The sequence below is a fragment of the Arachis hypogaea genome, chromosome 11 (assembly GCF_003086295.3).
Source record: "Arachis hypogaea cultivar Tifrunner chromosome 11, arahy.Tifrunner.gnm2.J5K5, whole genome shotgun sequence".
Taxonomy (NCBI): domain Eukaryota; kingdom Viridiplantae; phylum Streptophyta; class Magnoliopsida; order Fabales; family Fabaceae; genus Arachis; species Arachis hypogaea.
The window spans coordinates 25,490,803-25,513,241 of NC_092046.1; the positions used below are offsets into that span (position 1 = coordinate 25,490,803).

At 38.4% G+C, this 22,439-nt stretch overlaps 2 non-coding genes across 2 annotated transcripts; both read right to left on the minus strand.

Annotated features, from left to right (window-relative positions):
- Window positions 1-4,679: 4,679 nt before the first annotated feature.
- LOC112724168 (small nucleolar RNA R71) lies at window positions 4,680-4,787 on the minus strand. Its single transcript, XR_003163345.1, has one exon. It is a non-coding gene; the product is annotated as a small nucleolar RNA R71 (small nucleolar RNA).
- Window positions 4,788-20,042: 15,255 nt separating this feature from the next.
- On the minus strand, window positions 20,043-20,149 carry LOC112724140 (small nucleolar RNA R71). Its single transcript, XR_003163319.1, has one exon. It is a non-coding gene; the product is annotated as a small nucleolar RNA R71 (small nucleolar RNA).
- Between the last annotated feature and the right edge of the window lie 2,290 nt (window positions 20,150-22,439).

Here is a 22,439-nt window from a genome sequence, read left to right on the forward strand (position 1 = left end):
CATAAAAAAGACGCAATCTTTCCACAGAAGAATCAAAGTTTTTTGAAAAGCAAAAGCGAGATACAAATTTAAAACCTTACATCAAAAGCATGCACAGTTGTTGAAAGTGAAAAGAGAAAAGATAGAAAACACTAACCTGTAGGGAAGAAAGTGGTAACGAAGAATGGCACAAAATCCACACCAAACAGTTGCTTCAAGACAGGGAAAATTAGAAGGCCTGAAAACGTGAAAATACAAAGAGTTAGGGGCAAGTCAAAGAAAGCACAGCAATGATAAAAAAATGCAACCTTTAGCAAAAAGGATCCAGCCTTTCAAAATGGATTCTTCGCAGACATGAAGAACTGAGACAAGTCATCAAAATGAAAAAATGGAGAAAGAAAATACCAACCTAAGGAAGAAAAAAGCAACAGACGTTTCAAAGATTGTTAGGAAGACAGGAAGAGATGACAACAGACCCACACCAAACAAACTTCTTCAAAGAGAGATGTGAAAACAGAAGGGTGCAAAAGGAGTGAAACGTCATAAGCAAGAGAAGAGAGAAAAGAAAGGGGAAGAGAAACTGAAAAAGGCTTAAAAATTCAAAATGAAATGAAAAGAGGGAAACGGGGAGTTAATGAGCATTTAATCCTCACACGTTTCCATGAAAAGCGCAATGCACACTACAATTAAAAAGAGGAGGAAAATGCTCCGCATTCAAGAGAACCCAGCAGAAGTTATATAATGCTCAAACTCGACTTCTCCAAAAAGGGTCAAAATCTGAAGACACGACTGATGAGCGGATAATTTATACACTCTTTGGCATTGTTTTTAGTATGTTTTTAGTAGGATCTAGTTACTTTTAGGGATGTTTTTATTAGTTTTTATGTTAAATTCACATTTCTGGACTTTACTATGAGTTTGTGTGTTTTTCTATGATTTCAGGTATTTTCTGGTTGAAATTGAGGGACTTGAGCAAAAATCAGATTCAGATGCTGAAGAAGGACTACTGATGCTGTTGGATTCTGACCTCCCTGCACTCAAAGTGGATTTTCTGGAGCTACAGAACTCAAAATGGAGCGCTTCTAATTGCGTTGTAAAGTAGACATCTAGGGCTTTCCAGAAATATATAATAGTCCATACTTTGGCTGAGTTTAGATGACGCAAAAGGGCATTGAACGCCAGTTCTACGCTGCAGTCTGGAGTTAAACGCCAGAAACACGTCACAAACCAGAATTGAACGCCAGAAACACGTTACAAACTGGCGTTCAACTCCAAGAATGACCTCTCCACGTGTAAACTTCAAGCTCAGCCCAAGCACACACCAAGTGGGCCCCGGAAGTGGATTTATGCATCAATTACTTACTTCTGTAAACCCTAGTAACTAGTTTAGTATAAATAGGACTTTTTACTATTGTATTAGACATCTTGGGACATTTAGTTCTTAGATCATGGGGGCTGGCCATTCGGCCATGCCTGAACCTTCATCACTTATGTATTTTCAACGGTAGAGTTTCTGCACTCCATAGATTAAGGTGTGGGGCTCTGCTGTTCCTCATGATTTAATGCAAAGTATTACTGTTTTTCTATTCAATTCAACTTATTCCTCTTCTAAGATATTCATTCGCACTTCAATATGAATGTGATGAATGTGACAATCATCATCATTCCCCTACGAACACGTGCTTGACAACCACTTCCGTTCCACCTTAGATTGAATGAATATCTCTTGGATCTCTTAATCAGAATCTTCGTGGTATAAGCTAGATTGATGGCGGTATTCATGAGAATCCGGAAAGTCTAAACCTTGTCTGTGGTATTCCGAGTAGGATTCAGGGATTGAATGACTGTGACGAACTTCAAACTCGCGAGTGCTGGGCGTAGTGACAGACGCAAAAGGAGGGTGAATCCTATTCCAGTATGATCGAGAACCTCAAATGATTAGCCGTGCTGTGATAGAGCATTTGGACCTTTTTCACAAGAGGATGGGATGTAGCCATTGACAACGGTGATGCCCTTACATAAAGTTTGCCATGGAAAGAAGTAGGACTGATTGGATGAAGACAGAAGGAAAGCAGAAGTTCAGAACAACGAAAGTATCTCTATACGCTTATCTAAAATTCCCACCAATGAATTACATAAGTGTTTCTATCTTTATTTTCTATTTATTTATCATTTATTTTCGAAAACTCCATAACCATTTGATATCCGCCTGACTGAGATTTACAAGGTGACCATAGCTTGCTTCATACCAACAATCTCCGTGGGATCGACCCTTACTCACGTAAGGTTTTATTACTTGGACGACCCAGTGCACTTGCTGGTTAGTTGTGCGAAGTTGTGAAGTTATGTTCAGACCATGGTATTGTGCACCAGTTATTGGCGCCATTGCCAGAGAGAGAACGAACAACAAATTTTACAACCTAATCTGAGTAACAATTTCGCAATACCAACGACCCTAAAAAATTGAGCTCGAGCAGGGGCATTGTTCAAAAAAAAATCTTTCAAAAATTTCTCATCTGTTTTCGAAAATTATTCTAAAATTTTTTAAGAATGAATTCTAGTGTTTCATAAAGCATGTTGAAGCCTGACTGGCTGTAAAGCCATGTCTAAATTCATTTGGACTGGGGCTTCCAACCCAACATTATCAAGAGCAAGCTAGTTGTTGCTAATCCACCTGCTGCTGTTCCTGATCCACTTGATTTACATGCTAAAGCTTGGCTGGCTATTAAGCTATGCCTAACCCTCAGATTGGAGCTTTAGACTAAAAGTACAAGATTTCTGGAATTCATATTAAAAAATTTTGGAATCCTTATTGTGTTTCTTGTTTGAGTCTTGAGTCAATTTCAAGTTTGGTGTCAATTGCATTTTTTCTAAAAATTTATGCATTTTTCAAAAATTCATGCATTCATAGTGTTCTTCATGATCTTCAAGTTGTTCTTGGCCAGTCTTCTTGTTTGATCTTCATATTTTATTGTTTTGTGTCTTTTCTTGTTTTTCATATGCATTCTTGCATTCATAGTGTCTATACATGAAAAATTTCTAAGTTTGGTGTCTTGCATGTTTTCTTTTCTTGAAAATTTTTCAAAAATATGTTCTTGATGTTCATCATGATCTTCAAGGTGTTCTTGGTGTACATCTTAGCATTCATAGCATTCTTGCATGCATTCATTGTTTTGATCCATAACTTTCATGCATTGAGTCTTTTTTATGTTTTTCTCTCTCATCATAAAAATTCAAAAATAAAAAATATATCTTTCCCTCTTTTCTCTCAAAAAAATTCGAAAATTTGAGTTGACTTTTTCAAAATTTTTTAAAATTTAGTTGTTTCTTAGGAGTTAAATCAAATTTTCAATTTAAAAATCTTATCTTTTTCAAAAATCATATCTTTTCTATTTTTTTTATTTTATTTTCGAAAATTTCAAAAATCTTTTTCAAAATATTTTCAAAATCTTTTTCTTATTTTTATATCATATTTTCGAAAATCACATCATCAATTAATGTTTTGATTCAAAAATTTCAAGTTTGTTACTTGCTTGTTAAGAAAGATTCAAACTTTAAGTTTTAGAATCATATCTTGTGATTGCTTGTGAATCAAGTCATTAATTGTGATTTTAAAAATCAAATCTTTTTCAAAACTAATTCTAATCATATCTTTTTATCATATCTTTTTAAAATCTTATCTTTTTCAAAAATTTGATTTTAAAATATCTTTTCTAACTTCTTTATCTTCTTATGTTTTCAAAATTGATTTTCAAATCTTTTTTTTTACTAACTAATTGACTTTTTGTGTTTCAAAACTACCTAACTAACTCTCTCTCTCTCTAATTTTCGAAAATCTCTTTCCTCTTTTTCAAAAATTCTTTTTAATTAACTAATTGTTTCAATTTTTAATTTTAATTTGATTTCATTCCTAATTTTCAAAAATCACTAACCCCTTTTCAAAATTTTATTTTCAAAAATCCTCTCTCTCTCTCATCTCCTTCTATTTATTTATTCATCTACTAACACTTCATCTCACCCAAATTCGAACCCCCTCTTCCATCTGTGTTCGAATTTTCTCTTCTTCCCTTCTTTATATTACATTCTTTTCTTCTTCTCAGGAGAACCTCTATACCTGGGTAAAAAGGATCCCTATTATTATTATTTTTCTGTTCCCTCTTTTTCATATGAGCAAGAGCAAGGACAAGAATATTCTTGTTGAAGCAGATCCAAAACCTGAAAGGACTCTGAAGAGGAAACTAAGAGAAGCTAAATTACAACAATCCAGCAAGCACCTTTCAGAAATTTTCGAACAGGAAGAGGAGATGGCAGCCGAAAATAATAATAATGCAAGGAGGATGCTTGGTGACTTTACTGCACCTAATTCCAATTTACATGGAAGAAGCATCTCTATTCCTGCCATTGGAGCAAACAATTTTGAGCTGAAACCTCAATTAGTTTCTCTGATGCAGCAGAACTACAAGTTTCATGGACTTCCATCTGAAGATCCTTTTCAGTTCTTAACTGAATTCTTGCAGATCTGTGATACTGTTAAGACTAATGGAGTAGATCCTGAAGTCTACAGGCTCATGCTTTTCCCGTTTGCTATAAGAGACAGAGCTAGAGTGTGGTTGGACTCTTAACCCAAAGATAGCCTGAACTCATGGGATAAGCTGGTCACGGCTTTCTTAGCCAAGTTCTTTCCTCCTCAAAAGCTGAGTAAGCTTAGAGTGGATGTTCAAACTTTCAGACAGAAGGAAGGTGAATCCCTCTATGAAGCTTGGGAGAGATACAAGCAACTGACCAAAAAGTGTCCTTCTGACATGCTTTCAGAATGGACCATCCTAGATATATTCTATGATGGTCTATCTGAATTAGCTAAGATGTCATTGGATACTTCTGCAGGTGGATCCATTCACCTAAAGAAAATGCCTGCAGAAGCTCAAGAACTCATTGACATGGTTGCTAATAACCAGTTCATGTACACTTCTGAGAGGAATCCTATGAGTAATGGGACGCCTCAGAAGAAGGGAGTTCTTGAAATTGATACTCTGAATGCCATATTGGCTCAGAATAAAATATTGACTCAGCAAGTTAATATGATTTCTCAGAGTCTGAATGGAATGCAAGCTGCATCCAATAGTACTCAAGAGGCATCTTCTGAAGAAGAAGCATATGATCCTGAGAACCCTGCAATAGCAGAGGTGAATTACATAGGTGAACCATATGGAAACACCTATAATCCCTCATGGAGAAATCACCCAAATCTCTCATGGAAGGATCAATAAAAGCCTCAACAAGGCTTTAATAATGGTGGAAGAAACAGGTTTAGCAATAGCAAGCCTTTTCCATCATCCACTCAGCAACAGACAGAGAACTCTGAACAAAATACCTCTAATTTAGCAAACTTAGTCTCTGATCTATCTAAGGCCACTGTGAGTTTCATGAATGAAACAAGGTCCTCCATTAGAAATTTGGAAGCACAAGTGGGCCAGCTGAGTAAAAGGATCACTGAAATCCCTCCTAGTACTCTCCCAAGCAATACAGAAGAAAATCCAAAAGGAGAGTGCAAGGCCATTAAAATGACCATCATGGCCGAAACCACAAAAGAGGAGGAGGACGTGAATCCCAAGGAGGAAGACCTCCTGGGACGTCCAGTGATCAACAAGGAGTTTCCCTTTGAGGAACCAAAGGAATCTGAGACTCATCTAGAGACCATAGAGATTCCATTGAACCTCCATATGCCATTCATGAGCTCTGAAGAGTACTCTTCTTCTGAAGAGAATGAAGATGTTACTGAAGAGCAAGTTGCCAAGTTCCTTGTTGCAATCATGAAGCTGAATGCCAATTTATTTGGTAATGAGACTTGGGGAGATGAACCTCCCATGTTCACTAATGAACTAAATGCATTGGATCAACTGAGATTGCCTCAGAAGAAACAAGATCCTAGAAAGTTCCTAATACCTTGTACCATAGGTACCATGACCTTTGAAAAGGCTCTATGTGACCTTGGGTCAGGAGTAAACCTCATGCCACTCTCTGTAATGGAGAAACTGGGAATCTTTGAGGTACAAGCTGCTAAAATCTCACTAGAGATGGCATACAATTCCAGAAAATAGGCTTATGAACAAGTAGAGGACATATTAGTAAAGGTTGAAGGCCTTTACATCCCTGCTGATTTCATAGTCCTAGATACTGGGAAGGATGAGGATGAATCCATCATCCTTGGAAGACCCTTCCTAGCCACAGCAAGAGTTGTGATTGATGTTAACAAAGGTGAACTAGTCCTTCAATTGAATGAGGACCCCCTTGAGTTTAAAACTCAAGGACATCCTTTTGTAAACATGAAAAAGAGGCACAGTAAACTTCTCTCAAAACAGAGTCAACCAGAGCCCCCACAGTCAAACTCTAAGTTTGGTGTTGGGAGGCCACAACCAAACTCTATGTTTGGTGTTGAACTCCCATATCCAAACTCTAAGTTTGGTGTTGGGGAGTCTCAACAATGCTCTGAACATCTATGAGGCTCCATGAGAGCCCACTGTCAAGCTATTGACATTAAAGAAAAGCTTGTTGGGAGGCAACCCAATTTTTATTTATCTAATTTTAATTTATTTTTATTGTTATTTCATGTTGTATTAGGTTCATGATCATGTGAAGTCACAAAATAAATAAAAAAAATTAAAAATGGAATCAAAAACAGCAGAAGAAAAATCACACCCTGGAGGAGGATCTTACTGGCATTTAAACGACAGTAAGGAGCATCTGGCTGGCGTTCAACGCCAGAACAGAGCATGGATCTGGCATTGAACGCCAGAAACAAGCAGCATCCTGGCGTTCAGACGCCAAAAATGCACAGTGAAGAAGAGCTGGCGCTGAACGCCAGAAACAAGCATCTGGCTGGCGTTCAACGCCAGAAATATGTTGTATCTGGGCGCTGAACACCCAGAACAAGCATCAATTCGGCGTTTAAACGCCAGAATTGCATGCAAAGGCATTTTACATGCCTAATTGGTGCATGGATGCAAATTCTTGACACCTCAGGATCTGTGGACCCCACAGGATCAACTCAGCATCTGTGGACCCCACAGGATCCCCAACTACCACCACTCACTCTCTTCCCTCTTCTCAATGTTCATCCTCTCTTCCTCATAAACACTCTTCCCCAAAACCCTTCACCAATCACCTCAATCTCTCTTCCCTATCACCACTTCACCACTCACATCCATCCACTCTTCCCCATAAACCTACCTCATAAACTCCACTTGCCTTCAAAATTTAAAATCAATTTCCCACCCAAACCCACCCTATATGGCCGAAACTAACCCCCCTCCCATCCCTATATAAAGCCCTCCATTCTTCCTCATTTTCACACAACACAACCCTCTCTTCCCCTTCTTGGCCGAATACACCTCTCCCTCCTCTCCTGCATATTTTATTCTTCTTCTTCATCTATTCTTTCTTCTCTTGCTCAAGGGCGAGCAATATTCTAAGTTTGGTGTGGTAAAAGCATAAGCTTTTTTGTTTTTTCATTACCATTGATGGCACCTAAGACCGGAGAATCCTCTAGAAAAGGGAAAGGGAAGACAAAAGCTTCCACCTCCGAGTCATGGGAGATGGAAAGATTCATCTCCAAAGCCCATCAAGACCACTTCTATGATGTTGTGGCCAAGAAGAAGGTCATCCCCAAGGTCCCTTTCAAGCTCAAGAGAAATGAGTATCCGGAGATCCGACATGAAATCCAAAGAAGAGGTTGGGAAGTTCTAACAAATCCCATCCAACAAGTCGGCATCCTAATGGTTCAAGAGTTCTATGCCAATGCATAGATCACTAAGAACCATGATGAAGTAAGAACCCGAATCCAAAGAATTATCTCAACATGGTTCGGGATAAATACTTAGATTTTAGTCCAAAAAATGTGAGGTTGGCGTTTGACTTGCCTATGATGCAAGGAGATGCACGCCCCTACACTAGAAGGGTCAACTTTGATCAAAGGTTGGACCAAGTCCTCATGGACATATGTGTGGAAGGAGCTCAATGGAAGATTGACTCAAAAGGCAAACCGGTTCAACTTAGAAGACTGGACCTCAAGCCTGTGGCTAGAGAATGGTTGGAGTTCATCCAACACTCCATCATTCCCACTAGCAACCGATCTGAAGTTACTGTGGATCGAGCCATCATGATTCATAGCATCATGATTGGAGAGGAAGCAGAAGTTCATGAAGTCCTCTCCCTTGAACTCTACAAAATAGCCAAAAAGTCCTCTCCCTTGGCAAGGCTAGCTTTTCCTCATCTTATTTTCCATCTATTTTACTCAGCTGGAGCTTTCATAGAAGGAGACATTCCCATTGAGGAAGAAAAGCCCATCACTAAGAAAAGGATGGAGCAAGCAAGAGAGCCCACTCATGGAGCTCAAGAAACGCATGAGGAAGCTCACCATCAAGAAATCCCTGAGATACCTCAAGGGATGCACTTTCCTCCACAGATTTTTTGGGAGCAAATCAACACCTCCTTAGGAGAATTAAGTTCCAACATGGGACAATTAAGGGTGGAACATCAAGAGCACTCCATCATCCTTCATGAAATTAGAGAAGATCAAAAAGCAATGAGAGAGGAGCAACAAAGACAAGGAAGAGACATAGAAGAGCTCAAGGACATCATTGGATCCTCAAGAAGGAAATGCCACCATCACTAAGGTGGACTCACTCCTTGTTCTTACATTATCTGTTTTTCGTTTTCTTTATGTTAAGTGCTTATCCATGTTTGTGTCTTATTACATGATCATTAGTATTTAGTAACTATGTCTTAAAGTTATGAATGTCCTATGAATCCATCACCTCTCTTAAATGAAAAATGTTTTAATTCAAAAGAACAAGAAGTACATGAGTTTCAAATTTATCCTTGAACTTAGTTTAATTATATTGATGTGGTGACAATACTTTTTGTTTTCTGAATGAATGCTTGAATAGTGCATATGTCTTTTGAAGTTGTTGTTTATGAATGTTAAATATGTTGGCTCTTGAAAGAATGATGAACAGGAGACATGTTATTTGATAATTTGAAAAATCATAAAATTGATTCTTGAAGCAAGAAAAAGCAGTGAATACAAAGCTTGCAGAAAAAAAATGAAATAGCGAAAAAAAATAAGAGAAAAAAAAAAGAACAAGCAAGCAGAAAAAGCCAAAAGCTCTTAAAACCAAGAGGCAAGAGCAAAAAAAAAAGCCAATAATCCTTAAAACCAAAAGGCAAAGGTAATAAAAAGGATCCCAAGGCTTTGAGCATTAGTGGATAGGAGGGCCTAAAGGAATAAAATCCTGGCCTAAGTGGCTAAACCAAGCAGTCCCTAACCATGTGCTTGTGGCGTGAAGGTGTCAAGTGAAAACTTGAGACTGAGCGGTTAAAGTCAAAGTCCAAAGAAAAAGTAGAGTGTGCTTAAGAACCCTGGACACCTCTAATTGGGGACTTTAGCAAAGCTGAGTCACAATCAGAAAAGGTTCACCCAATTATGTGTTTGTGGCATTTATGTATCCGGTGGTAATACTGGAAAATAAAGTGCTTAGGGCCACGGCCAAGACTCATAAAGTAACTGTGTTCAAGAATCAACATACTGAACTAGGAGAATCAATAACACTATCTGAACTCTGAGTTCCTATAGATGCCAATCATTCTGAACCTCAATGGATAAAGTGAGATGCCAAAACTATTCAAGAGGCAAAAAGCTACAAGTCCCGCTCATCTGATTGGAGCTATGTTTCATTGATATTTTGGAATTTATAGTATATTCTCTTCTTTTTATCCTATTTGATTTTCAGTTGCTTGGGGACAAGCAATAATTTAAGTTTGGTGTTGTGATGAGCGGATAATTTATACGCTTTTTGGCATTGTTTTTAGTATGTTTTTAGTAGGATCTAGTTACTTTTAGGGATGTTTTTATTAGTTTTATGTTAAATTCACATTTCTGGACTTTACTATGAGTTTGTGTGTTTTTCTGTGATTTCAGGTATTTTCTGGCTGAATTGAGGGACTTGAGCAAAAATCAGATTCAGAGGCTGAAGAAGGACTGCTGATGCTGTTGGATTCTGACCTCCCTGCACTCAAAGTGGATTTTCTGGAGCTACAAAACTCAAAATGGCGCGCTTCCAAGTGCGTTGGAAAGTAGACATCTAGGGCTTTCCAGAAATATATAATAGTCTATACTTTGGCCGAGTTTAGACGACGCAAAATGGCGTTGAACGCAAGTTCTATGCTGCAGTCTGGAGTTAAACGCCAGAAACACGTCACAAACCAGAATTGAACGCCAGAAACACGTTACAAATTGGCGTTCAACTCCATGAATGACCTCTCCACGTGTAAACTTCAAGCTCAGCCCAAGCACACACCAAGTGGGCCCCGGAAGTGGATTTATGCATCAATTACTTACTTCTGTAAACCCTAGTAACTAGTTTAGTATAAATAGGACTTTTTACTATTGTATTAGACATCTTGGGATGTTTAGTTCTTTGATCATGGGGGCTGGCCATTCGGCCATGCCTGAATCTTCATCACTTATGTATTTTCAACGGTAGAGTTTCTGCACTCCATAGATTAAGGTGTGGGGCTCTGCTGTTCCTCATGATTTAATGCAAAGTACTACTATTTTTCTATTCAATTCAACTTATTCCTTTTCTAAGATATTCATTCGCACTTCAATATGAATGTGATGAATGTGACAATCATCATCATTCCCCTACGAACACGTGCCTGACAACCACTTCCGTTCCACCTTAGATTGAATGAATATCTCTTGGATCTCTTAATCAGAATCTTCGTGGTATAAGCTAGATTGATGGCGTCATTCATGAGAATCCGAAAAGTCTAAACGTTGTCTGTGGTATTCCGAGTAGGATTCAGGGATTGAATGACTGTGACGAACTTCAAACTCGTGAGTGCTGGGCGTAGTGACAGACGCAAAAGGAGGGTGAATCCTATTCCAGTATGATCGAGAACCTCAGATGATTAGCCGTGGTGTGACAGAGCATTTGGACCTTTTTCACAAGAGGATGGGATGTAGCCATTGACAACGGTGATGCCCTTACATAAAGTTTGCCATGGAAAGGAGTAGGACTGATTGGATGAAGACAGCAGGAAAGTAGATGTTCAGAAGAACGAAAGTATCTCTATACGCTTATCTGAAATTCCCACCAATGAATTACATAAGTGTTTCTATCTTTATTTTCTATTTATTTATCATTTATTTTCGAAAACCTCATAACCATTTGATATCTGCCTGACTGAGATTTACAAGGTGACCATAGCTTGCTTCATACCAACAATCTCCGTGGGATCGACCCTTACTCACGTAAGGTTTTATTACTTGGACGACCCAGTGCACTTGCTGGTTAGTTGTGCAAAGTTGTGAAGTTATGTTCAGACCATGGTATTGTGCACCAATTATTGGTGCCATTGCCAGGGAGAGAACGAACAACAAATTTTACAACCTAATCTGAGTAACAATTTCGCATTACCAACGACCCTAAAAAATTGAGCTCGAGCAGGGGTATTGTTCATACCCTGGGTCGAGCTATCCAACCTGGGGAGATCGAAGACAAAGCAACCGACCTCTTCCGGTCAGCTCCCCTGACCTCTTCCCTAAAAGAGGTCGGCCAAATAGCCACGAAGGTCCAAGAAGGCCCAAACTAAGGGACATAGCCCAAATCTAAAGGCAACTAAAGCATAGAAAGATAGAGGTAATTCCCCCTGGAGATAAGATGACCTCGCCTAAAAGATAAGATAAGATAACTAACTTATCTTATCTAGAAAGGTCAACCCACACTACTATAAATACGTTGGAGCACCCAGGTATAACTCATACTCTGATTCTACAAAAAAACCTGCTCTAAACTCATGCTAACTTAAGCGTCGGAGTCTCTTGCAGGTACCACCACCCTCCGGTGACGAAGGATCAGCAGCACCACCAAGTCCAACAAGTCAGACATGACAGCTCCGGCCACCGCAGCAGATCTCATCCGAGATCGACCTTCAGTTTCAGGTAACCCTCGGAACAGGTAGCAAGGTGAAAAGGAACTCTTCTTTGTTTTATATGGCACGACCTCTCCACATGAAGGTAGTAGGGCATGGTACAATTTTTAGATACCACAAACTAACCGGCAAATGCACCGGGTCGTACCAAGTAATACCTCAGGTGAGTGAGCGTCGATCCCACGAGGATTGATGGACTGGGCAACAATAGTCGAATGAATCACTTAGCCAGGCAAGCAGAAAAAGGTGTTTTGTGGTTCAAAAGCATTAAACAGAAATTCAGAGAGTAAGAATGCTAGTGAACTTGGTGTAAAAAGTATGTGAGAAGATAGTTAAGATTTCGGAGTTATTTATCCTTTCAGATTAATATTTCTTACCATCTATTTTAATCATGCAAGATTTATTTCATGGAAAATTGTAAATGATTAAACCCTAATTGCTTAGTGATTTAGTCTCCTCTAACCTAATTAACCGCCAATTCCTTGGTTACTTAATATAGATTAGAGGGCTAGGTTTAATTATAGTTTATTAGCCACTAAAACCCTAATTACCCAAATATAAGAGGATTATATATCACGTATCCCGTTAAGTCCAAGCAATTAGCAGTTTAGGAGGAATTTACTTTCAAGCTAGTATTCAAGTGAGATAAATTTTCCAAGAATCAACAAGAATTCATGTAGAATATGAGTCATTTTCCAATACACTCAAATTCATAAGATGAAGAACGAAAGTAATCCTTGAAATTAAATCAATACATTAATTAAAACAGAGTGGCAAAAGTGATCCATAGAAATAAACAGATCTCATAACCTTAACCACAGAGCTTTAGTTGCTCATGACTCAAAGAGAAAACTAGGGTTCAAAAGTGTGAACGTGCGGAATGAGGAAGAGAAAAGAGATCCCCTGAAGAGCAAAATCTTTTCCCTTTTATATCTAACCTAATTTGATTTGAAAATAAAATAAACTAATAATTACTAAAGCCCAAAAGATTGTATTTGGGAATAAAAATACTTAAAATAAATTAAAATATAATAATTAAAAGCCAAATCCATTAAAGATGCTCCTTTGGGAGAGTTGCTCCGTATTGCTGGCGCTAAACGCTAAATTCGGCATTTAGCACCCCAGATGGCAGAAACTCCAACTTCAATTCTGATTTCTTGGCCCTAATGGCAGTGGCTACTATTTGTTTCTGACTTGCTAGCACTAAACGCCCAGGTCCGCGTTTAGCGCCAGCTTGGTAGATTCAATATTCTTCTCTTTTCTTGCACACTAACTCTACCAAACCGATCCAAACTTCACCTAAAATAACCAAAACACTAAAGCGACTCAAAATAGCATCCAAATAGGCTTCAAACACTAAAATCCAATTAAAACTCAATAAATTTAAATCTAAAATAAATAGATAATAGAGAAAATATGCTCACGCATCACAACACCAAACTTGAACTGTTGCTTGTCCTCAAGCAACTAAAAACAATATAGGACTGAGAATAAAAATTGCCTAAGACTGGAGTGTTCATTTAAGCTCCTGTCAATTCACTGAGTGGGGTTGATGAGACTGTGATCCTGAATAGTTTCGGCATCTCACTATCCTTTGAAGCTCAGAAATGTCAATGTCCTTCAAACTAGAACTCGTTGACATTATGGATTCTCTTCTTCTTTAAGCTCTGATTAATCCTTTAACACAGCTTCTTCTTATCTTTTCTTTGGTTCTTTGCTCCTTGAGCCTAGCCGTGACTCTAAATATTTTGTCTCAAGCTTAACTTGACACAAAAACACCACAAGCACTTAACTGAAGAACTCTTTGAGTTCTAATTTTTCTTTTGATTTCTCAAAGTCAGTGGTGCTCAGAGCCTTTGGCAAACTATGTAATTGTACTTGGTCTTGACTCTTAGTGCTCTGTCTCAAGGATTACTTGACACATTCACACAACAAGCATATGGCTAGAAAAACAACTCTTTGAGCTTTTAATTATATTTGACCTTCGTAGCCATTGATGCTCAGAGCCTTAGACCTTGCGTTTTATATTCTTTTTCTTTTGGCTGTTTGTTTTGCTTCAAGGATTAAATTCTTTTTTATCTTTGATAATCCATAATATTTCTCTAAGTTTCTGTACTTCAACAATTAGCATTCTTAATGTCAATTATGCACTATTCATTCATAGATCCAGAATCACAGATAATACCGCTACGTCAAAGTAAACAAGACAACTCAAAATATATAACTCAACTCTCATGCATTATACTACTTCTTTTTTTTTCTTTTTTATATTTTCAAGCTCAATGAGCAATACATGAGACATTTTTCAAAATAAGCATAATTTACTAAATTAATTAACTAAACTAGAAAAATTAAAGATACTACTACTCATGTAAAGGCTTTAAACAGATAACAGAAAACAAGACATAATACTGAAAAACAGAAAATAAGGAAAATAGTAGATAAAAAAACACAACCACCTCAGTCATGGTGGCTGCTCCCTCTTGGAAATCCTTTCCAAGCTCCAAAGTCGTGCCTCAGCTCACCCATATTTTACCTCTGGCTCTGCTGCTCCTCTACCAGCTGTTGGAGAAGGGCAAAGTGTCTCTTATGACCAATCCTTAAATAATCAACTGATCATGTCAGCTGCCCAATCGATGCTATCAACTGATCCCAATAGTCCCATGGAGGAAAATAATATCCCGAGGCATCTCAGGCTACTCCATCTAAGGAGGAGGAACTGGCTCCTGAGGCGGTGCTCGGGCATACTCCTTCACGTACTCCATACCTCTCTGAGTGATCAGCCTATCGATGTTGATACGGGTGTCTCGATCAACACAGACTCGAGCGGCCTCTCAAAGGCGGAAGATAAGGTGGGAGAAGGCCAATCTAGCAGAAGTGGAGGCCTTCGCGGCTATGTCGTACAACTTCTGAGGAATCACACAATGTACCTCCACCTCATTACCGAGCATGATGCAGTGAATCATCACAGCTCGATCAATAGTAACCTCGGACTGGTTACTCGTAGGAATGATAGAGGACTGAATAAACTCCAACCACCCCCAAGCAATCGGCTTCAAATCATGCCTTCCCAACTAGTATGGCTGCCCCCTTGCATCACGCCTCTACTGTGCTCCGGGGAGGCATATGTCAGTGAGAATCTGGTCCAGCCTCTGATCGCTGTTGACCCTCATAGTGTAAGAGTGAGGGTCATTTCTAGTCGGCGTTAACTAAAGTATATCCCTCACTCTCTCTGGACCGAACTCTAGGATCCTCCCGTGGACCATAGTGCGCCAGTTCTTCCGGTTGGGGTTCACACCCTTGACATGCTTGTAAGTCGCTCAAGCATTGACGTAAAACTCCCAGACCATCAAAACGCCTATATCAAGTACGGGGTTGCACATAACTTCCCAACCCCTCCTCAAAATCTGCTCCTGGATCTTCGGATGTTCATCCGACAGTAAATCAAATCGCACCTCCGGGATCACCTACTTCTTGCTCACAATCTCATTAAAGCGATCCTCGTGTGTCTTAGAGCTAAACTGGTTCACATCAAATGGACCGATTGCAGGAGCCTTCTCCTTCCTCTTCCTTGAAGAGGATTCTTTGGTTTTTGGTGCCATATGGATAATGATAAAAAAGAAAAACGGAGCACCCCAACACCAAACTTAGGACTTTTGCTCGTCCTCGACCAACAGAAAGAAATAAAAAAAGATAAAGAAAGGGAGGGAGATGGGGGTACTCAAAAATAAGGAAAAGGGTGGGTAAACAAGATGGAGAATGTAATTAGATTTGAAAATTATTTTTGAACTTGCTTGAAGTATCTTTTTATGAAACATAGAAAAGAGCTTGAACAAATACCAAGTGAGATTTGAGCTTAAATTGTGTGGTTGCATATTTTCAACCAACATTATAGAACTCGGGGTAACCCGAGCCCGTGAAGAACTCCGCCCTCAATCGGAAGGCGAGACCGAAGAAGTACAGATCTGAGATACTCAAGAAAAAACAACAAACATAGGGGCAAATCTAAAAGGAGACCTAAAAGAGCTGCTTATAAAGCTCCTGATGAGCGGATAATTTATACGCTTTTTGGCATTGTTTTTAGTATGTTTTTAGTAGAATCTAGTTACTTTTAGGGATGTTTTTATTAGTTTTTATGCTAAATTCACATTTCTGGACTTTACTATGAGTTTGTGTGTTTTTCTGTGATTTCAGGTATTTTCTGGCTGAAATTGAGGGACTTGAGCAAAAATCAAATTCAGAGGTAGAAGAAGGACTGCTGATGCTGTTGGATTCTGACCTCCCTGCACTCAAAGTGGATTTTCTGGAGCTACAGAACTCAAAATGGCGCGCTTCCAATTGCGTTGAAAAGTTGACATCCAGAGCTTTCCAGCATTGTATAATAGTCCATACTTTGGCCGCGTTTAGACGACACAAAAGGGCGTTGAACGCCAGTTCTACGCTGCTGTTTGGAGTTAAACGCCAGAAACAAGTCACAAACCAGAGTTGAACGCCAGAAATACGTTACAACCTGGTGTTCAACTCCAGAAAGAGCCTCTGCACGTGTAACATTCAAGCTCAGCCCAAGCACACACCAAGTGGGCCCCGAAAGTGGATTTATGCATCAATTACTTACTTCTGTAAACCCTAGTAACTAGTTTATTATAAATATGACTTTTTAGTATTGTATTAGACATCCTGGATTATATTTTTGATCCTGTGATCACGTTTTGGGGGTTGGACTCTCGGCCATGCCTGAACCTTTCACTTATGTATTTTTAACGGTAGAGTTTCTACACTCCATAGATTAAGGTGTGGAGCTCTGCTGTTCCTCATGAATTAATGCAAAGTACTACTGTTTTCTATTCAATTCAACTTATTCCGCTTCTAAGATATTCATTCGTACTTCAACATGAATGTGATGAACGTGACAATCATCATCATTCCCTATGAACGCGTGCCTAACAACCACTTCCGTTCTACCTTAGATTGAATGAGTATCTCTTAGATCTCTTAATCAGAATCTTCGTGGTGTAAGCTAGATTGATGGCGGCATTCATGAGAATCCGGAAAGTCTAAACCTTGTCTGTGGTATTCCGAGTAGGATTCAGGGATTGAATGACTGTGACGAGCTTCAAACTCGCGAGTGCTGGGCGTCGTGACAGACGCAAAAGGAGGGTGAATCCTATTCCAGTATGATCGAGAACCTCAGATGATTAGCCGTGCTGTGATAGAGCATTTGGACCATTTTCACAAGAGGATGGGATGTAGCCATTGACAACGGTGATGTCCTTACATAAAGCCAGCCATGGAAATGAGTAAGACTGATTGGATGAAGACAGCAGGAAAGCAGAGGTTCAGAGGAATGAAAGCATCTCTATACACTTATCTGAAATTCTCACAAATGATATACATAAGTGTTTCTATCCTTACCTTCTATCTATTTATTATTTATGTTCGAAAACTCCATAACTAATTTATATCCGCCTGACTGAGATTTACAAGGTGACCATAGCTTGCTTCATACCAACAATCTCCGTGGGATCGACCCTTACTCACGTAAGGTTTATTACTTGGACGACCAAGTGCACTTGCTGGTCAGTTGTATCGAAGTTGTGAATGAAAAACGATTTATTAAGACATGCGTACAGAGTTTCTGGCGCCGTTACCTGAGATCACAATTTCGTGCACCAACTTTTTGGCGCCGTTGCCAGGGATTGTTCAAGTTTGGACAACTGACGGTTCATCTTGTTGCTTAGATTGGGTAATTTTCTTCTTATTTTCAAAAAGTTTTCAAAAAAAAAATTTTCAAAAATTTCTCCTTTGTTTTCGAAAAAATTTTAAAATAAAAATGTTTTCAAAAAAATATATTTTTCTTCAGAATTTTTAAGAATGAATTCTAGTGTTTCATGAAGCATGTTGAAGCCTGGCTGGCTGTAAAGCCATGTCTAATTCTTCTGGGTAGGAAATGTCAGGCGTGTCATGTCTGAGTTACATACTAAAGCTTGGCTGGCTATTAAGCCATGTCTGACCCTTTGATTGGAGCTTTAGACTAAAGAGCATAAGATTCCTGGAATTCATATTAAAAATTTTGGAATCCTTATTTTTCTTTTTCAAAATGATTTTCGAAAAAATTAAAAGAAAATACAAAAAAATCATAAAATCATAAAAATCAAAAATATTTCATGTTTCTTGTTTGAGTCTTGAGTCAAGTTGAAAGTTTGGTGTCAATTGCATATTCATCTTGCATTTTTCGAAAAATTCATGCATTCATAGTGTTCTTCATGATCTTCAATTTGTTCTTGGTAAGTCTTCTTGTTTGATCTTGATGTTTTCTTGTTTTGTGTTGTATGGTGTTTTTCATATGCATTCTTGAATTCTTAGTGCCTAAGCATTAAAGATTTCTAAGTTTGGTGTCTTGCATGTTTTCTTTGCATTAAAAATTTTTCAAAAATAAGTTCTTGATGTTCATCTTGACATTCAAAGTGTTCTTGGTGTTCATCTTGACATTCATAGCATTCTTGCATGCATTCATTGTTTTGATCCAAAATTTTCATGCATTGAGTCTTTTTCATGTTTTTCCCTCTCATCATAAAAATTTAAAAAATCAAAAAAATATCTTCTCGTTTTTCTTCTCTTAAAATTTCGAAAATTAGATTTGATTTTCTCAAAAATTTTAAAAATCTAGTTGTTTTCATGAGTGAAATCAAATTTTCAATTTGAAAATCTTATCTTTTTTAAAATCTTTTTCAAAAATCAAATCTTTTTCAATTTTCTTAGTTATTTTCAAAAATTTTAAAAATATTTTTCAAAAATCTTTTTCTTATCTTTACCTCCTAATTTTCGAAAATAACATCATCAATTAATGTTTTGATTCAAAAATTTCAAGTTTGTTACTTACTTGTTAAGAAAGATTCAAACTTTAATTTCTAGAATCATATCTTGTGATTTCTTGTGAATCAAGTCATTAATTGTGATTTTAAAAATCAAATCTTTTTCAAAACTAATTTCAATCATATCTTTTCAAAAATATCTTCTTATCTTATCTTTTCCAAAATTCGATTTTAAAATATCTTTTCTAACTTCTTATCTTCTCATCTTTTCAAAATTGATTTTCAAATTTGTTTCAACTAACTAACTAACTTTTTGTTTGTTTCTCATCTTTTTCAAAACTACCTAACTAACTCTATCTCTCTCTAATTTTCGAAAATATCTCCCTCTTTTTCAAAATTTCTTTTTAATTAACTAATTATTTTAATTTTTAAATCTTAATTTTCGAAAATTACTAACCTTTTTCAAAAACTATTTTCGAAAATCACTAACCCTTTTTCAAAAATAATTTTCGAAAATCCTTCTCCCTCATCTCCTTCTAATTATTTATTCATCTACTAACACTTCTCTTCATCTTACATCACTGCTCCTATCCTTACCCTTGTGTTTGGATTCTTCATTCTTCTTCACCCCTATTCCTTTTCTTCTTCTACTAACAATAAGGAAGATCTTTACTGTGACATAGAGGATTCCTCTTCTTTTCTTGTTCTCTTCTCTTTCTTATGAGCAGGAAAAAGGAAAAAGGCATTCTTGTTGAAGCTGATCCAGAACCTGAAAGGACTCTGAAGAGGAAACTAAGAGAAGCTAAATTACAATAATCCAGAGACAACCTTATTGAAATTTTCGAACAAGTAAAGGAGATGGCAGCCGAACCCAACAACAATAATGCAAGGAGAATGCTTGGTGACTTTACTGCACCTAATTCCAATTTACATGGAAGAAGCATCTCCATTCCTGCCATTGGAGCAAACAACTTTGAGCTGAAACCTCAATTAGTTTCTCTAATGCAGCAGAACTGCAAGTTTCATGGACTTCCATCTGAAGATCCTTTTCAGTTCTTAACTGAATTCTTGCAGATATGTGATACTGTTAAGACTAATGGAGTAGATCCTGAAGTCTACAGGCTCATGCTTTTCCCTTTTGCTGTAAGAGACAGAGCTAGAGTGTGGTTGGACTCTCAACCCAGAGATAGCCTGAACTCTTGGGACAAGCTGGTCACGGCTTTCTTAGCCAAGTTCTTTCCTCCTCAAAAGTTGAGCAAGCTTAGAGTGGATGTTTAAACCTTCAGACAGAAAGAAGGTGAATCCCTCTATGAAGCTTGGGAAAGATACAAGCAACTGACCAAAAAGTGTCCTTCTGACAGGCTTTCAGAATGGACCATCCTGGATATATTCTATGATGGTCTGTCTGAATTAACTAAGATGTCATTGGATACTTCTGTAGGTGGATCCATTCACCTAAAGAAAATGCCTGCAGAAGTTCAAGAACTCATTGACATGGTTGCTAACAACCAGTTCATGTATACTTCTGAAAGGAATCCTGTAAGTAATGGGACGCCTCAGAAGAAGGGAGTTCTTGAAATTGATACTCTGAATGCCATATTGGCTCAGAACAAAATATTGACTCAGCAAGTCAATATGATTTCTCAGAGTCTGAATGGAATGCAAGCTGCATCCAACAGTACTCAAGAGGCGCCTTCTGAAGAAGAGTCCTATGATCCTGAGAACCCTGCAATAGCAGAGGTAAATTACTTAGGTGAACCTTATGGAAACACCTATACCTCATCATGGATAAATCATCCAAATTTCTCATGGAAGGATCAACAAAAGCCTCAACAAGGCTTTAATAATGGTGGAAGAAATAGGTTTAACAATAGTAAACCTTTTCCATCATCCACTCAGCGATAGACAGAGAACTCTGAACAAAATACCTCTAATTTAGCAAACTTAGTCTCTGATCTATCTAAGGCCACTGTAAGTTTCATGAATGAAACAAGGTCCTCCATTAGAAATTTGGAGGCACAAGTGGGCCAGCTAAGTAAAAGGATCACTGAAATCTCTCCTAGTACTCTCCCAAGCAATACAGAAGAAAATCCAAAAGGAGAATGCAAGGCCATTGAATTAATCACCATGGCCGAACCTGTAAGGGAAGGAGAGGACGTGAATCCCAGTGAGGAAGACCTCCTGGGACGTCCAGTGATCAATAAGGAGTTTCCCTTTGAGGAACCAAAGGAATCTGAGGCTCATCTAGAGACCATAGAAATTCCATTAAACCTCCTTATGCCATTCATGAGCTCTGATGAGTATTCCTCTTCTGAAGAGAATGAGGATGTTACTGAAGAGCAAGTTACCAAGTACCTTGGTACAATCATGAAGCTGAATGCCAAATTATTTGGTATTGAGACTTGGGAAGATGAACCTCCCTTGTTCACTAATGAACTGAGTGATCTGGATCAACTGACATTGTCTCAGAAGAAACAGGATCCTGGAAAGTTCGTAATACCTTGTACCATAGGCAACATGATCTTTAAAAAGGCTCTGTGTGACCTTGGGTCAGGGATAAACCTCATGCCCCTCTCTGTAATAGAGAAACTGGAAATCTATAGGGTGCAAGCTGCTAAAATCTCATTAGAGATGGCAGACAATTCAAGAAAACAGGCTTATGGACAAGTAGATGACGTGTTAGTAAAGGTTGAAGGCCTTTACATCCCGGCTGATTTCATAGTCTTGGATACTGGGAAGAATGAGGATGAATTCATCATCCTTGGAAGACCCTTCCTAGCCACAGCAAGAGCTGTGATTGATGTTGACAGAGGTGAATTAGTCCTTCAATTGAATGAGGACTCCCTTGAGTTTAAAACTCAAGGACATCCTTCTGTAAACATGGAGAGGAAGCATGAAAATCTTCTCTTAAAACAGAGTCAACCAGAGCCCCCACAGTCAAACTCTAAGTTTGGTGTTGGGAGGCCACAACCAAACTCTAAGTTTGGTATTGAACTTCCATATCCAAACTCTAAGTTTGGTGTTGGGAAGTCTCAACAATGCTCTGAACATTTGTAAGGCTCCATGAGACCCCACTGTCAAGCTATTGACATTAAAGAAGCGCTTGTTGGGAGGCAACCCAATTTTTATTTATCTAATTTTCTTGTTCTTTCATGTTTTATTAGGTTCATGATCATGTGGAGTCACAAAATAAATATAAAAATTGAAAACGGAATCAAAAACAGCAGAAGAAAAATCACACCCTGGAGGAAGACCTTACTGGCGTTTAAACACCAGTAAGAAGCATCTGGCTGGCATTCAACACCAGAACAGAGTATGGTTCTGGCGCTGAACGCCCAAAATGGGCAGCATTTGGGCGTTTGAACGCCAGAATTGCACCTTGGAGAAGAGCTGGCGCTGAACGCCCAGAACAAGCATGGTTCTGGCGTTCAACGCCAGAAATGGGCAACAAATAGGCGTTCAACGCCAGGAACAAGCACCAATCTGGCGCTGAACGCCCAGAGTTGTGTGCAAGGGCATTTTGCATGCCTAATTTGGTGCAAGGTTGTAAATTCTTGAACACCTCAGGATCTGTGGACCCTACAGGATCCCCACCTACCTCCACTCACTTCTTCTCACCCCTCTTTCACACAATCCCATAAACACTCTTCCCCA